This window comes from Polypterus senegalus, chromosome 9, assembly GCF_016835505.1.
Source record: "Polypterus senegalus isolate Bchr_013 chromosome 9, ASM1683550v1, whole genome shotgun sequence".
Taxonomy (NCBI): Eukaryota; Metazoa; Chordata; class Cladistia; order Polypteriformes; family Polypteridae; genus Polypterus; species Polypterus senegalus.
The window spans coordinates 177,975,552-177,994,704 of NC_053162.1; the positions used below are offsets into that span (position 1 = coordinate 177,975,552).

General features: G+C 41.1%; 1 protein-coding gene across 2 annotated transcripts in view; it reads left to right on the forward strand.

Moving 5' to 3' along the window:
• The window catches only part of phf19 (PHD finger protein 19), a 158,763-nt gene that overhangs the window by 45,666 nt on the left and 93,944 nt on the right, over window positions 1-19,153 (forward strand). The gene's annotated exons all lie outside the window — the stretch shown is intronic.

The window sequence follows — 19,153 nt, forward strand, 5'->3', positions numbered from 1 at the left end:
TCTTCGCCTCACTCACACCTGCCTTCTGTCATTCCTGAGCGAGCTCTGCACTGGTGGTGCCCCGATCAGGAATGTCAGGAAATGTAAAGTTTTTCTTCGTGCAAAGAACCACAGACATAATGGAATAAACAAGCAAGTAGTGTGTTGGAGAGTAAGACTTTAGAGACCTTCAAAACTTGACTCTGTGAATTTTTGGACAATCAAGATGAATGGCATGGATGAGCTTTTTGGTCTGAATAGCATTTTCTCGTCACAGTCGTTCTCATGTTATCGGCCAGCATAAAATCAAGGGCAACAGAGTACCTGCAGTGTGGAAGCCATTTAGTAACTGCTGACACTGAAACTGTCTTATTTTGACTTTAGCTAGGGAGTGAGTGTAGCTCAACAACTAATATGTGTAGTTTATTCTTAGGCCTGACGTGAATGCAGATAAACACCTGCATGCATTAGCAACAACATAAGACCGATATGCTACCTGTGGACATGAGGCATCATATATATGGCTAGTTTACATTTTTAGATAACTCATGCAAAGGCTGATTACTGGTGAATGCTATCATGGTTGGTTAAAGTATGGGAGCAATTGGTAATTGGGGTATGTTTGCATAGCTGGGTAAGGCAGGGAGACAACTGATTACTACAAAAAATTGGCATAGTTGTTATGAGAGCAACTGATTACAGATGCTTGTCTATTGTCATTAATATATGGGAATAATTAATTATGGAATCTTTTGGTAAGACATAATAGCAACTTACATTGTCAGTTAAAACACAAAGATATCTGATTACTGAGACATCATGTCAATATCATGTGGTCAACTGACATCCTGGTACTGTCAAATTAAAATATAGGGACAATCGATTACTTGGGTTTTGTTGTGTTGAACTGGAACCTGATTCCAGGTTCGCTCCTACTTGGCTGTGGTTCTTAGCGCTCTTAGAATTTTTGCTGGGACGTACTGGCTCTTGTACATCGGTCATGTAGACATGTAATTACAGGAATGTTCTGGTACTATGAAGTAAAATATTGGAATATTTCATTAATTTGGTGTGTTGGGATTCAATTCAGTTTATTTTCATGTGGTGCTCTTCACTACATGCACAGAGCACTATGTCAAGGTTTTAGGTAAAATACAATTACAAACTTTACTAATTATGTAATGAGTACACAAAGACGCAAAGAAATTTGAAACTGATTAACATAAATGGAGCCCAGGACTTTCTGTCTTGTAGTTAATTGATGAAATATCATTTGTTGGTGGAGATAAAAACACAATCACCAGTCAGCATCATCCCTGAACAAAATAAATCCGTGGAGAGTCCACGGTCAGATATAACAGAAAAAGTTAAAGACAAAGTCAGATGCAGTCAAACTCCTGAGGACCTTGGACAATTGACTGCCCACCCATCCCCTTATGGGTATTCTACAAAGGAGTCAATGCTGAGCCGAAAAAAATCTAATGACAGAATCTTTCTATCTGTTGATTCCAAGGCTATCCCCGTATTCCTGTGTGTTTTTTTCATGGGCAGGAAAACAACTGGGCAGTGGGGCTGTGGCACCAGGTGGGATAGCAGGATACTGAGAAGAGAAACAGAACAGAGGAGGGTTAGTAATTGTTCATAGTTATTATAATGGTTATGTTTTTATACAAATGACTGCCAAGCAGAGATGCAGTATGCACAGCTGTTCAGCAGCTCTAGTCAGGGTGTGCTAAACTATCATTGTGTTGGACATCATTCTCCCCAATAACTAGCATTAGGATTTTCAGGTAAGAGATAGTGACAGCTAATTGCTGGTTTATGTTGGCTCTGTCAGGTAAAATATGGAGATACATGAATGCTAGGACTAGAGCTGCTCTGATCGATTTGCCACTGATCTAAATCGTCTGATTTTTACTAAAAAAGAGTTGATCAGTGATCTGTAAATTGGCCAATCACAAAAAACGATCTTTTCAGCCCTCCTTTTCTAGGCATTTATAATAATTTAATTGCAGTGTTCCTTTACGACGCAAGTATTATGTTTTTTTTTTTTTTTTTTGCACCAAACTGCCAGTAGTGTAAACAAAGCAAAGTCAAGGATTGTTTTAGCAGAGAGCCACAGACAACTGGAATATTATTCACGCGTTAATGAAAGTGGAGTAATAAGCTGAGTAAAAGGAACTGGAGAAGTGAACCTGTGCAGTTAGACAAATGGCAAGAAAAGCTGCTTTAAAGAATTCAGATGTTTTTATTGTGTCCTTTGAATCAAAACAGACACCACTTGAGTTTGGACAGCAAGCTTGTTTTAAGTGCAGCAGCTTACCTTTTCAATTGGGAAAAGAAAAGATTAAGACTGATTTGAAATTGCTGCTTAGTAAATAATAGACTTGTTAGCCTAACAGGAAAATGTGTCTCTTACTTACTTTCCCGTTAAGCATGTTAGTTTTGTGTCTTCTTGATAAACAACTTATGTGTCTATTTTAAAGATTTGTACTGTGTTTATTTTTTGTTGTTGTGTGTCATACAGAATAGGTTTTGGTAAGAAACAAATACTGCACTATTAAAATGGCAATCCATATTTATAATTACACCTCAAGAATTATGACTGTCTAGCTGATATACTGAAGAAAAACACACATGCCTGTATATTAATGTAGTAAATGTATACTTTTACATTGAAAAAAGTTGTCATGCAATTAATGTAATGATTAAAACCTATAAGTGCAGGTGTACTTATGTTTAAGCTATATTTAATTGCCAATACCAATCAATTGAGTGTGTGTGTGTGTGTTTGTGTATATACAGTATACTTTATATTGTATAATTTGCAAAGGTCTGATCACAATCTGATATTTGGGTGGTTACCTACCAGATAACGCGTGTGGTTTAGCTGGCAGACATCCGCCACGTCCTCTCAGATGCAAGAAGTAGATCATAGACATGTTATATGGTACCTGCCAAATAATACAAAGACTACACGACATGTGTTTTGCCTTCATGTGCTGATGTCTGAGGTTCGATCCCCGCAAGAGGAAAGTAAAAGCCCATTCACCTCATGAGCCCAAATGGGTAAAAAAAAAGTGTATTCTTTGGCAGGTACTATATAACATATACATATACTCATATATCTATGAGTAACAAAGATGCAAAAAGAGATGATAAATCTTTGGGGCACCAAGAAGGCTAACCCCATATATTCAAATTAAACACGAGGTATAGCGCATTGAAAAAGAAATGTTGTGACAATGTGAATCTCCAACATAGACTGGCTAAGATAGCGTTGTTTTTGCTGATGAAGGTTCTTGGCAGGAAGAGGCTGGTCCAGGTGGGCGGAAACTGGAAGTGACATCAGAGCTCTCATGATTGTCAATCTTCCAGTCTGCAGAAAGAGGAAGAGCAAAGGCATTAGTTGACAGCACCCTCTGGCGTTCTGGGAGAAGATTACATTTATCCGAGCCCTTAAACTGTCCCCTATGTACATGCATGTCACAATATGTATCATTTTTTTTTTTGTTAGAAAAATGGTGAAAACTGCTTTTTTTCATAAACTTTGTTTCAGATAGGTACATTACAGAAAAAAATAAACAATTTGACAGGTTGTAATTATGAGAAGCATTTTATCTTCTTTTTTTCCATATGTATTAAGGGTAAATATTTTTGTACATATTTTATTTGTATGTATTTAAAGTAAAGTTTTGTTTGTTATATTATTTTCATGGTCACGGAACAATAAGCTTACAGAATTTAATTTTGTTAATAAACAATGAACAGTTAACATCTGTGGTCAACAGTTTAATTATAAAAATACACTTTAATATAGGACATAAGACTTCTGTGCATCTGGTTATACAGAAGCTTAGTGTAAAAAGATTTTTTAAGGGATAGAGGGGGAAAAAAATCTGAATCGGTGTCAGAAATCACCAATCATGTAACATAAAATCGGTGATCGGTATCAGCCTTAAAATACCTGATCAGAGCATCCCTAGCTAGGACATGCTGGCATTATCAGTGAAGGACATGTGGACAGTTGAGAACCAGAGCATGTTGGGATGGTCTTGTAATTTATGGGAATAAGTAATTGATATTTTATGTTAGGATTGTCGACTGAGGCACGGAGACAACTTTCAGTTTGGGCATATTGGTATTATCAGGCAAAACAGATAACGGTTTACTGGGCTATGTTGGTATTGTCTGGCAAAATTTATAAATAATTCATCATAGCCATATGTTGGCATGTTGCGATGAACTACAAAGAAGCATTCTTTTGGCAAACTGGTGGTACTGGGTAAAATAAGATAACTGAGTATTATGGTGTGCTGAAATTGTCAGAAAATGCATGTGTCATCTTATATATAAATGTCTACGCGTGGAAGTGTGTGTGTCTGTCCGGCCCAAAAGTGTGAGGTGGAGGTGCAATGTGAGGTATCACTGTAGACATTAATTGTAAATTAAGTGAGACTGTCAGTAGAACATCTTAATGGCTGTCTCTAGCCGGCTAGGTCCTCCCTGTACTTGCCTCATTCAAAAAGAGGGCCTGTGCTTATGAATCCCTGCAATGAACACCATAACCAGTAACTCATACCAAATGTGTTCTTGGGTGTCCCGCCTTCTCCTCTGAACAGGGTAGGAACGAAGGCCTGCCAGATCACTCCACATTAAGCACTCCAACTAATTATTTTATCTGTCACCCCCTTGTAGCACATGGTTGCCCATACTGACAAGTTAATATGCTCATTTCATGTTATTCTAGTTTTAATTCCTCATTGGCCTCTTTCAGATCTTAGCCCACTGCGGCTCAACTCGTGATGACACACAGCCGTGCAACCTGTGGCTGAGAGTGTGAGCCAGACAGTACAATTTATTTCTGTAAATTTACATTTGGAAAATTATAAATAAATAAATAAATGAGCCCCATGAGTCACTCTATAAAGTCTGTTTCGAACAGATTGCACAGATTCAGGCTGCAAAACGTGTTCACCAAATCTCAGATATGATTCATCAAGTCTCTTGACCTCCTTCTGATCCAGTAACGTGACAAGACATAAGAGCTGAGGAGCAACTTGGCAGATGCTGTGGGCGGCATCATTCACACCCCAGGCTTCAGGCCTGAAACAGCGCGGATGAAATTAGATGTGTCCACGCCTGGGCTTCAGACTTGACATCACACAGATGATTCTTGTTGGAAGTGTACACATTTCATTATCTTATTAAAGTTGTGAAATGTGATTTTTAGGAAAGGAGAAACTTTTTGCCTTTGTGTGGAAAGCAAAGAACATCGTGACAGTGTGTTTGCCAGGTGGTGGATTTTCATTCTTGGAGACTCAGATTCTTCCTGTTTATTATCCATCCCATGATTGTTCATATATTTATTTGAGGGCTTGGGGGAGTTTGCCAATTCTGCCTTTGTGGGCTTTGTAGACTTGATGGTATATTCGCTGTAGTGTTTTGGGGTCCTGGAGTTGCACTGTTGTTGTGCTATTTATTGCTGTTAATGCCAGGCGTGAATTATTTTTTACCCACTTAAAATTAAGCTGAGTCAGTTTTAGAGTGGGCATACAATAGCGACATGCTATCATTTTTGTCTGCACCCCAGGATGTCGAGGTGAAGCCAAGGCTTGAGCAATATCCAGTCTGGGCACCTGAATGTTACGTGCCTGCATTCTGGAGGATGTTACCCCCCCCAGCCTCATTCATTTCTGATGTTTGGTTAGCAACTGACTAATTCACTCACTCAGGAAGAGTACAATCACACTGCCCCTTCCTTGCTCAGTACTAAGGGTGGAAAAAAGATCAGTTCATTTCCAGTTCATGAGGACAGCAATTCTTAGATTTGTATGTTGATCAAAAATCAACACAATTTTTTAAAACATACATTTTGTTTAAATTAAGTAAAGACCTGGAAAATGGACACAGGAAAACTGTATTATTAGGACAGTGTAGATGCAAAGTGAAGTGATACCTTTTATTGGCTAACTGAAAAGATTACAATATGCAAGCTTTCAAGGCACCTCAAGCCCATTCTTCAGGTAGGTTGTCCGTAGAAGGGGCCTGAGTTGCTTCAAAAGCTTGCATACTGTAATCTGTGTGCTGAGGGTGCAGACCTATAAATACCTGGGAGTGCAGCTGGATGATAAAATGGACTGGACTGCCAATACTGATGCTCTGTGCAAGAGAGGAGAGAGCCGACTATACTTCCTTAGAAGACTGGCGTCCTTCAACATCTGTAATAAGATGCTGCAGATGTTCTATCAGACAGTTGTGGCGAGCGCCCTCTTCTACGCGGTGGTCTGCTAGGAAGGCAGCATAAAGAAGAAGGACGCCTCACGACTTGACAAACTGGTGAGGAAGACAGGCTCTATTGTAGCCATGAAGCTGGACAGTTTGACATCCGTGGCAGAGTGACGGGCGCTGAGCAGACTCCTGTCAATCATGGAGAATCCACTGAACAGGATCATCTCCAGACAGAGGAGCAGCTTCAGCGACAGACTGCTGTCACCATCCTGCTCCACTGACAGACTGAGGAGATCATTCCTCCCCCACACAGTGCGATTCTTTAGTTCCACCCGGGGGGGTAAACGTTAACATTATACAAAGTTATTGTCTGTTATACATGCATTTTTATCACTCTGTAATGTTGTTTTTTGTCAGTATGCTGCTGCTGCAGTATGTGAATTTCCCCTTGGGATTATCTATCTATCTATCTATCTATCTATCTATCTATCTATCTATCTATCTATCTATCTATCTATCTATCTATCTATTATATAGTGTCTTTCACATATCTGTCTGTATGTCTGTTCGTTCAGTTTGCCAATACAAGGTGTCATTTTGCTTAATGTCTCATTGAATCCATAATGGCTAATATGGTACAATACCCTACTACTGGGGCAGTGTATGTAATTTGTCCAACTAAATGGCATTATTAAATTATTATCACCATCATATCAGTCAAAATGCATAATGCATTCATTTTTTTTTTTATCTTTTATTCGCCATTTAAAATTTCTGGTTTTAGGAATCTGTCTTTTTTCTCACACCCCAACTTACTCTCCAGTGAGTTTATTTGGGGTCAGAGCACAGGGTCAGTCATTTGTACAGCCCCCTGGAGCAATTGCAGGTTAAGGGCCTTGCTCAAGGGCCCAATGGTGTATCATTCCTTCTGTCACTACCTGGATTCGAACTGGCAACCTTCAAGTTACCAGTCCGGATCACATTGGGAAGGTTTGGGGCAGCCACCCATATAATATTTCCTGGCTGCAAAGTCTATCAAAAAGAACAAACATGTTCACACGACTGAGTCCAAAACAGAACTGACTATTGTCTTAAGATGGCGGCTTTTATATGCTTGCAGAGGATGTGATGTCATCAGGACTGGAACCGGAAGTGACATCGTTGTTTGCCCCAGAACCAGGCAGGATTTCCTGAGAATGGTCTGCAAGGAATTGAGAGAGAGAATCTGTGCACTTCGCCACCCCTGGTCTGGCATGGAATTACATCAATTCAGGCCCCTAATCATGCGTGTGTGAAAATATATAAAATCCAACGTCTGTATGTCTGTCCACATTTTATGAGTTAACTACTTAACGGATTTAGATCGGGGGTTTTTTCTATACTTTGCTTGAAGATTCCGGTTGATTTTGCAAATTCTTTCTTCGTGCTAAGTATCATAGTTCACTTGCAGGAGCGATTTATTAGCGCTAATCCGAGAGACCGAGGCTGTGGGCCGAGGGTTGGGGGAAGCATGATGTCTGGAGTGGGGAGCCGGATGGGGCCCTCCTCACTAACATGCCAGCCTCCATTCAAATCTTTCTGACTCCGAGCATACTTTGCCTCCGCTTATATAGCGATACCTGTTTGTTTATTAATTTTAAAAGTTTGTCCTTCTTCACTACTACACAGCCAGAGCCGTGGGGAATGACTAGTATATACTAAAACAATAAAGTCTCTGTTTCCAATCCCTCTGAGCAATCTAATCGGTCATCCCTCAGCCTCAAAAACCCCCTATACAAGTACAAAGGTATACTAAATCTACTATATAATAATACACCAAGGTCTGTGAGTCCAGCCCCTCAGAGCAATCTGATTGGTCAGTTTGACTTTGGTGTGATTGATCAGTTTGATTTTGGTGATGCAGCGAAAGCAGAAGTATGAGTGTGAGACACACAAGGAGGAGAAACAACATGGGGGTTATATGGAGAGTCTTCCAAGACGGCAAGTATAAAAGGCAGACAGGTTGTGAAAAAGGTGCCTCGATAATGATGTTAGAGTCTGAGATGTAGGATTTACAGGAACACGCTCAAGCGAGGTAGCGCCGGTAAAGAGACGTTTACACACACGTGAATAGCGAGGAAAGTAACTGAAAGTGCACATAGGGCAAAAGATAGCAAATGTTTTTAAGTTATTCTGTTATATGTATTTGATAGATAGCATGGCTAGTAATAAATAATTTATGTGCTATTTTCTGGGATGTACATATGCTGACATTGGCTGTTGGCTGCTGTAATGGTCTTGTCTGTGCCACAAGTGAGAAGGAAAATATATCGGTTCAGGTTTGTCTCCAGGTTCAGGCAACATCTTTTCATTTGAAATACAGATTCAACTGAGAACTCAACTTGAACATGTCTGCGAGGGAGGGACCCAAAAACACCCACAATTGGTCAGTAGACTGGGAGTAGGCTGTAGTTATGGAATATACTTCTCAGTATGTCATGTCTACAGTCTGGTTAATCAGTTTGCCGAGTGGCATTGTGCTGAGATGATCTGATGTATATTTCTGGCTTATTTGTTTCCCAATTTAACACATAATATTTCCATCAGGCAATGTTATATTTTGAAACTTACCATTATTAAGTTTGACAATATGAAGCTAAATAAAAATTGTAACATCTATATATATAATTCACTAAGGCAAGACAACCATGAAAAGCACGCCGGAAGGGGCGTGGATTCACTAAGCCGCCGACAAGTGAGACACCTATGGCGCACGCAGGAAGGAGCCACGCCCACCAACTCCATAACCATTGGATATGACGACAACTCGCAGGGCCACGCCCACCAAGTCGGCCGCGAGGACACAGAAAAAGTGGCGTCATTTATATTCGTCTGTCGTGGAGGCCACATGCGGTGCAGGTCAGGTTAATGCCATGTTCATGTCATGCACCTCCGAGCTACGTTGACTGTTCATAGAGGCATGTTTCTTGCGGAGGTGAATCGCCATATGCAGCATGTGAAATGGTTTGCGAGGGGTATCCCATGGGATCCTTAAAACATTCCTTTACAACGGAGATTAAAACACAATGAAGTAAGCAGTCTACGAGTTTTCGGTTACAACGCATGACCGCTTGCACCATAGCAAACTGTTTTACACACTACATACAGCAATTCGCATCCGTGACAAACATGCGTCTTCTTAGATGCTCCTGCAGGAACACGGAAGACGTTTTCCTGCCCACCAACACTCCTTTTTCACTGGCCCGGTCTACCCTCGCTCTCAACGCATTCACACTGCCTACCCATGTGCCCTGGCGCAAAAACTCACCGACCACCCAGTTAGCCCCTTTCGTCTGTGCAAGGAGTCCACATGCACGTCTAAGCCACGTTGACTTTTCATTATTCTTTTCGGTTTCGACACCAACCGCGTCCACCATGAAAAACCATGCGAAAGGAACAATGAAGCCCCGCCCACAAACTCTACCCCTCCTCCCACGTGCTCAGGAACGCACCTCAGACCACTGCCCGCCAAATCAAACAGCTCATCAAACACCTACTCACTAGCTTTGGTCTGTGCTGCGGTCCAAACCCAGCTGTGAGCCACGTTGACTATTCTTTTGCCCTCCATGGCTACCGCTTCAAATGTATTTCATGGAAACAACACTTCTTTCAATGTTATAGAAATTCCTGCTTCAGGTAACTGTTTGTTTCTGTCAGTCGGGTTTTTGGAGAAATGTCATTGTGAAACTGTTGCTCATAGCAAACTGTTTTACACGCTACATACAGCAATTCGCATCCGCGACAAATATGCATCTTCTTAGATGCTCCTGCACTTTGTACACACCCCGTGGTCGGGTGTCTTGGTGGATTATATGTAGAAAGGCAGCCAAAACCGCACAGAGCAATGAAAAGTCTTCGTGAGTCACAGGTAGGGTTACCACTTTTAATACAAACAAATAAGGGACGCATACTGCAGTGGGGGCCACATCCCTTGGGGGCCAAGACCACGGAACGTGCAATTTCATTCTCAAATACGGGACGATTCCGTATTTTAAACGACGGGTGGCAACCCTAGCCTCACAGGTGCATCTGCACTGTACAAAGACGACAATGTCTCGAGTGACGAGTTGGAGGTGGGCACTTGAGCAGGCGGTGTATACTGAACGAGAAATCAGCAGACTAGCATGACGGAGGGAGCGGAGTGGATGTCGTCCTCCTCTCCTCCCGTTCCACCCTCCGCGCCTGTGCACCGCTGAGACGATTGTGTGTTGGTTCGTTCCGTGCATTGGTTAAAACCCAATGAAGAAAGCAGTCTTTAAAAACCAATAAGCCCTGTGCCTCTGTTTCATTACCGTCTCACCTGATTCACCAATGCAGGCCCCGCAACAGGCGATCCGGCGTCATTCCCAAGTCTTTGGGTTCAGGGGGGGGAGTATGGTTACAAAGCTGAAACTTAAAGGAATTGACGGAAGGGCACCACCAGACGTGGAGCCTTTCGCTTCATTTGACTCAACATAGGAAACCTTACCCGGCCCGGACAAGGAGAGGATTGACAGCTCTTTCTCGATTCTGTGGGTGGTGGTGCATGGCAGTTCTTACTTAGTGGAGCGATTTGGATGCTTATTTCCGAAACGAACGAGACTCCCGCCTGCTAAATAGTTACACGACCCAACAGCAGTCGGCGTCCAAATTCTTAGAGGGACAAGTGGCTTTCAGCCACGTGAGATTGAGCATTAACAGGTCTGTGATGCACTTGTATGTCCGGTACTGCACGGGCGCTACACTGAATGGATCAACGTGTGTCTACCCAGCGTGGGTAAGCCGTTGAACCGCATTTGTGATGCAGACCGTGGCTTGCAATTGTTCCCCACGAACGAGAAATTCCCAGTACGTGCGGGTCATACGCTCGCACTGATTACGTTCCTGCCCTTTGTAAGGGTCGGGTGACTTGGTGGATTATATATAGAAAAGCACCCAGAACCGCAAAGAACAATGAAAAGTCAATGTGGAAACCGACTGAGGCGGTGTTTGGAAAATTAACAGTCAACGTGACTCACAGGTGCGTGTGGGCTGTACACAGACAAAAGCGACTCAGGTAGGGAGTTGGGGGCGGGCAGTGCGTACTGAACGAGCGCCGTTCAACCCCGTCCTTCGCTTTTGAAGGAGAAGGCGCACCTCCGGTTTTCAGTCACGGACAATTGCATGTTGCTTCGTAGCGTGCATTGTTGCAATGTTACTTTTCTTGGTGGTTTATTAAATTACGGATTTTTCAAATGTTTACTTTTTCCTCTGTGCTTAAAAATCATTTAAAAAGCGGCCTGATTATGCGGCGTATGCTACGCCGCGGGTTGGCTAGTCAAATGAAATCTAATAATAAAAAAATAATGGCATACACTTGTTTTACAAAAGATCACACAAAGAAACCTAATTAAAAGAAAATGGCATTCGGGAGCACTGAACACCAACATCACTTCCATTATTCTATTCCATTGAATTATGAAACATTAAAAGAGATGAGTCTTTCGAGTTTAAGAAGAAGAAGATTAAGAGATAACATGATTGAAGAGTTTAAAATTCTGAAGGGAATTAGTCCAGTGGATCGAGACTGTTATTTTAAAATGAGTTCATCAAGAACACGGGGACACAGCATGAAACCTGTTAAGGATAAATTTCGCACAAATATTAGGAAGCTTTTCTTTACACTGAGAACCACAGACACTTGGAATAAGCGACCAGGTAGTGTGGCAGACAGGAGGACTTTAGGGACTTTCAAAACTCGACTTGATGTTTTTTATAGAAGAATGGGCAGGAGTGGTGAGCTTTGTAGGGCCTCTTCTTGTCTAGGTTGTTCAAATGTTCTAACACAAGGTTGACCTTCCAAACCTACGTCACTATCACCTTTAGCCACACGCTCCTGAATGATCTCACATAGTCCTGTGGCTAAAGAATCCACACAGGAGCCCAAATCTACAGGTCTGCAGCCAGACCATTCTTGTAGTTTTTTTTCCAAACAAACTTCAAAATTCTGAGGTACTAGATTTATATACAGTGTGAAGAAAACTGAGACAGGACAAGGTGATGAGTAAAAAAAAGTTGGGTAATAAAAAAGTCAAGAAGAAGGAACCAAAGTAGTTTATTCCCTTGCAGTCTCCAAAATGGTTCCTTCTATGAGTTTGTGTGGCTACAGCAATTGAGGGTCGGATAATGAATGCCAGCTCTTTTCATCTAAAGAGAAGGGGTGACACTTTCAGGAAGATCCAGAAGAGGGGTCAGTGCTCCTCTGTGGGCTGGTCCTCCATTCTAGGGCTGGAAGAAGAAGAGAGGTTAGTAACCGTTTCATCCAAACCCACCTCTGGTACCACCTCTGGCTGAGATCCTCAAACGCACTTCCATAGCACACGTGCATTGCAACAGTTCCTTTACAACAGACACTACGTCGCACATTTTCCCTTCCAAGATCCATATTTGACCTAAAAATTGTTTTTCTTTACATTTTTGTATGTATTTAAAGTTCATTATGATTTTTAAATTCTTTTTTGGTTTCTCACAGCATACACATCCCCATGTTTAAGGTAGACATATTGCACATCTCTGGTGATTCTGACAGGCTACGGTTCCTTTTCTGGCTATGCATTACACAAGTTTGCGTATTGTATATGCTGCTAAGTTCTTTTTCAGAAGCAGAGTTCACTGAAGAACTTTCTTGAGAGATGGAATATTTGATGTAAACGTTTTACTCCATCATTGCTAGATTACTCCAGAGAAAACACATGACAATTGTTAGCGTTACACTGCATCTGTACTCAGCATGGTGTTAAACAAGATTCACTTGTTTTCATCAAAAGCTAAATAAAAATTGTAACATCAAATTGCAGTGCTTAAAGGTTTACATTTACTTATTTGGCTAATGCCTTAATCCAAGGCGACTCGCAGTGTTGTGCATGAACTACCATATATACTCGTGTATAAGTCGAGTCTTGAAACCCGAAGTCAGTCATAAAAATCAGACCCCGATTTATACACCCGTTCAAAAATACGACACTTAATTTTTTTATTTATTTTTTTTTTTTTACATCTTCTTGCTTCCTCCAATCTCGCACCAGTTTCTCAGACACATCACATTTTTTTGCAGTAGCACAGTTACCAATTTCTTTTGCCACTTCAAGGACTTTTCATTTAAAACCAGCTTCATATTTTCTTCTGATCGAACTCTCCATCGTAGATAAGGGATGCTGTTACGATAAAGGTTTATGAGGTTGTGAGATACAAAAAAACACAAAACAGTGCAAACGTCACTTCGGAATGGTTGAGGTATTACTGCGTGGTCACAAAGTCACAATACATAGAAAAAAAAAGGCTGTGTGCTCCGTGGTTACTCTCTCAGGTGAGCATTAGCATATCATAATCTCTTGGACCAATAGCGTGAGTTTTCCGCATTCGACTTATACGACCGACGTTATAAAATACCGGAAATTATACGGTAAAAACAACCCCTGACTTATCCGCGGGAGAACTTAAACGCAAGTACAGTATATATGGTAGTTCAACAGAGCACGTTCATTGACAAGCTCATTTTTCGAAGAACAGTGAACTTAACGTAACATATTTGCCAGTGAAGAACTTGAACGTGAGCTAGTTCAGTTTTAGGTGACATTCTGGATCTGGTTTAGGTCCAGATTAAACATTGTGCCTTACCCTGTAATGCAGGGGTGGAGCCAAATCTAAATATGCTACTCGGATAAACACAAATAGTGGATTTTTACGAATATTTATTTTGTATGAATGTTTTGCTATTTATTTGTATTTGGGAAAGAATAACGTCAAATCAAATAAGTGCTGTCTGTGTCTGCCTGCTTGTGCTTAAGCTGCATTCCCTCTGACACAGGCATGCGGTGAAGCTCCGCTTTCGCTTTTAAGAAAACATTGGACTTCGCGAGGCCACTTTAGATTTTTCCCCGTTGGACATGCGATATGTGACGCGAATTTTGACCAGCAGCGTAATAAGTTATTTCACCTACACTTTGGTTCCACAGTAACCATTTGTGTCACACGATTAGAAATAGAGCGGTCATTTATATGGATACTCGCATCTATTTAATGCCTTTTTGGACCAGGAGGACATTAGCATATATGGTTATACATATTTGTTGCTGAGTATAACTCAATAAAGTGTATTTAAATTAAAAAGTCTTCATAGTATTGTATTGTATTCAAGAAGTTCACTGTAATAGCCTAATATAAGGCCTGCAAAATTGAAAAAAGTAAACTCGCGGGTCATTTATTCTCCTTAAAAATACAAAATGAACTGAACAAGTTCAACACTGAAATAGTGAACAATGAACGTGAATGTATTCATTTTAATACGTGTGAACTGAACTTTGTGCGAGTTCTTGTGAGGTGTGAACTTGCACAACACTGGCGACTTGAGATACCATTGGTTCCATTTTCTTTTTTGTTTTCCCAAATGGAGCACAGGTAGGTGAAGTGACTTACTCAGTGTCACACAGTATCCGTAGCAGGATTATCAATATATATCAAATCAAACAGGTAGCCAAATGTAAATGGGAGGTCTCTGTTGACTCCTATATCATAAGAACCATGTAATTACAAGCCCTTAAAGTGTGACCTCCAGATGCACCCGGCATACCCATGAATAAAATATCTTGTGGTTAGAGTGTCAAAAAGAGGAAGACCAATCAGCCCACAAAATCCTCTATTAAAGCTACCCTTATGAAAAAAGGAGTAATATCTGTAAGACCAGACTCAAAAATAGCCTCCCTACATTTCCTGCCATAACCAACTACTTCTCCTTCGCTGGACCACTAGGAGTCACAGAATAGTTCACTCTGTCCTCAAGGACAGTAAAGTCCAGTGTACGCCTTTTTTTTTTCTTTTTTATTGCATTTATTAAACGCATACAACATTCCATACAATCAAGTCAAACTTAACAAAACTAAAATCAAATCAACTCTCACCCATGAGAAACAGAGGAAGGCCAACAACCAGAGCAAAACTGTTAAGAGTAGTAAAGAGAGAAATTAGTCTTTTCCCCCAATACAACTGCTTATTCTGAAATGTTATTGATTAGGTCCTGCCAAATTTTGAAAAGGTTTTGCACAGATCCTGTAAGTGAGAATTAGATTTTCTCCCATTTCAAATAGTATATAACATCAGTTACCCACTGACTTAGAATAGCAAGACAAGTCTACATGCTAATAGTGAAGTAAAGGCAATTACAGTTTGTTTGGCCTTCTCCACTTTAAGCCCCTCGGTAAGCCCACCAAACACCGCTGTTAATGAATTAGGAGAGATTGTGACACCAAGGCTGCCTGATAGGCATATTTTCACCCAGAATGATGTTAATTTGGTATTTGCCCAAAACATGTGGCCCAGTAAAGCGGGTGCTCGATTGCAACGTTCGCAGGTTGAATCTCACCCAGGAAACATCTTGGACCATTTTAAACGACACAGATGTGCTTGATAAAAGATTTTAAGTTGAATATTTGAATGCTTTGAGCATATGGAGCTCGAGTGAATTCTGTGCCTTCCACTCTGTTTCTGAAATGTTGAGTAAGAGATCCATTTCCCACTGTGCTCTGGGATCTTTGAAAGGAAGGGACTTTAATATATATATTCTAGAAATGCTGTCTGAGTGCCCAAGACTGATCAATATCTCTTCTGGAATAGAAACGGGTGGGAGGTGAGAAAAAATGGGCAAATTTTGTTTAGCAAAGTTTCTAATGTAGGCCTTTTAAAGATGGATCGAGAAGAATAATCTAGACAAAGCAAGAGTTGATCTACAAAAAGGTCTAAGAATTCAACAACTAAGACAAATGGGCTGGAATTGTATTTTATGTAATGGTGAAAACTGCTTTATATAGTGCCTTTCAAAGAATCCTGTGGAGTGTTGATGACACGCAGAGGGTCACAAATTTAAGGTGACAAGATCTCCTGTATTTCGTGGGACAGGCACCCAGAGTCATGTCTAAAACACTGGACAAATACAAACAATCACCTCTCATTGCAGTCTCTGTGCCGTGCCATGGTAGCTGTTTATGTTTAATCTCCTGTCACGTGTGTTCAGTTTAAAACAGACAAGACCAGATGACCTGTAATTGTCACCTATGTCATCCTGCACTGGTGCAGACTTTAAAATAGAGGTTTCCAATCTTTTTAATGCCCTGTACCCCTATCACATCTGAAGATGAAGAAGTCAAATATCTAATTTTTGAACCAAATACAGTACTGCGGGTGAACAAATTGCAGTCATAAATATGCTTTTAACATAAAATGCATACAATTTAAATATAAATTGAGCAATTTACCTTTATAAATTTCAATCATTTTGTAAATGTGTTCCCCCTTGAAGCTTAGACATTTGATTTGACGATCTAAGGGTTGGGGTATCCCACGAAGCATCAAGCGCCGCACACAAATGACACATAATGATCGAAAGGTTTGGAGGGATTTGAAACCTCCCATAATGCAATGGGGGGGTTGGATGTCGAAGGCACCCAAGGGCTTGGCCCCCCAAGTAAAATATAAAATGTTAAGATTTTTTGTTCAATTTGTTTCTAATATATGACACCAAAACAACTGCTTCAGATGCAGAACTGAAAGGCCCCGATAGTTCAGAAGTTTCATAAATTCTGAATACACCTTTAAGCGCAGGGACTAAAGAGAATTGAAATCGTCATGAGGGGTGTCAGTTCACCAGCGAAACAGGAGAGGGGCGTCAATTTATGGACCTCATAGTGTCTGATTTACTCGGATCTGTCCGAGGCCTAAAACTGTCCTGACTGCAGCTGGACACCTCTCACTCTGGAGAGGATTTCAAAAGTCTCCAATTTCAGGGTTTAAACACACCAGAGTAGTGTGGATGGAAGCCGAAAATGGAGAGTAATGTCTGGGATTTTACATGAAAATGTAGTAGCGTGGACGTAGTCTCAGTCAGGCTTTTCTAGCGCCCAGTGTAACAAATGCCATCAGACAGCAGGGTTTTGCCACCAGATGATCCATAACTGAGTGGCCCTCCATGGTCAATTGACAGGTTCCTCAGCAGCTCCTACTTGGTAGGTGGGATTCCCAGAGGAATGGTGCACATACCCAAAGGCACGTTTCAGGGCCTGTTTTTGCCCTAGACATGTCCCACTCCAAAGGCATAAGAAAACGAGAAACCTCCTCTAGCCCTGTGTTCAGTGTGAGCAGGCATCATAGTGGAAAATCACATAATGGGAACGTTAAAGAGAAAGACAATGAAACTGATGATAGAACACAGACGGCATGAGGGGGGTTTTGCAAGTAAGTTTTGCCTTCAGCTTTCTACAAAAGGATTATAAGCGTTTTTATTATTTATTTAAATTGTCTGCTCTTATGACACACGTCTGGCGAGCCTTTCTTCTTTGCCTGTTAATATTCCATGCTCCCTGTAAGAGAAGAATCTCTCTGAAGTATTCTTAGCGTGACAGTGTGCTTCATTAAACCACATTTTCCTCCGCTGCTGTTTTCGTTGATTGGATGCATTACCATTTTATCCTAGCTGCAATAAACTATTCTTTAAAAAAGAAAAAAAAAGGGAAAAAAAAACAAAACATAAGGAATAGTAAACAGACCTGCTGTTAGATTTGTAGGACTCAAGGGCACATTCATGACAAACTGAAATCAAAGCCAATGCAATAAAATCTACGATATGAAGATTTCTGCTCCTTTGACTAGTCTGACATTCAACCAGGCTGCAGTTTTAATGAACTCGTCTTGATATCTTTACATTAACTCATTTCTATCAGAAGCTGCCTTTATTTCATTTTTTTTTAAAGCAGTGTGACTTTTCATAAATTTTATTTTGACCTCGTTTTTTTTTTTTAACCATAAATATGTGACCTTTCCAATCTGAAAATGTCATTGTCATATTACTAAGTTTTGAAAAATACAGAGAATGACTTAAGATTTGATATTCACAGCTGCTGTAAACAATGACACGTCTAGTGAGGCTGGTCTGATATAAATGGTGTGTGTGAGTGTGTACAAGTTTTCATGACTTGGAACTCTGGCAAATCCTTGATGTATTTCAATAAAATATCTTTTATGGGACAGGAATGTCAACAGCTTTACAGTACTGGGATGCCACTTTATCTTCCCCGAGTTTAAAGCAATGAAACCAGTTCAGTCAATTTAACACCCTGAATCTACAGGGTGGTCCATATCTAATTATGCAATTTTCATTACGCTATAACTTATTAAGTTTATTACCTAGAGAATTTACAACTGGGTGGCATGGTGGCGCAATGGGTAGCGCCGCTGCCTCGCAGTAGGGAGACCTGGGTTTGCTTCCCAGGTCCTCCCTGCATGGAGTTTGCATGTTCTCCCTGTGTCTGCGTGGGTTTCCTCCCACAGTCCAAAGACATGCAGGTTAGGTGAATTGGCGATTCTAAATTGTCCCTAGTGTGTGGGTGGGTGTGTGTGTGTGCGCCCTGTGGTGGGCTGGCGCCCTGCCTGGGGTTTGTTTCCTGCCTTGCCCCCTGTGTTGGCTGGGATTGGCTCCAGCAGACCCCTGTGACCCTGTAGTTAGGATATAGCGGGTTGGATAATGGATGGATGAATTGATGGAATTCACAACTGAATGGAGGACAAGTGGGGCATTACATGGAAAATCAGTGAAATAATTCAATGTAAGTCCATTTCCGTTTATTACGATATATTTCGATCAGTTCTTTTGTCTTGCATTGTTTTCCTGCATTGCATTAAAAGTTGCATAATTAGATATGAACCACCCTATACTCAGTCAGTCAGTCATTATCCAACCTGCTATATCCTAACACAGGGTCACAGAGGTCTGCGGAGCCAATCCCAGCCAGCACAGGGCACAAGGCAGGAACAAATCCCAGGCAGGGCGCCAGCCCACCGCAGGGCGCACACACACAAACACCAAGCACACGCTAGGGACAATTTAGGATTGCCAATGCAC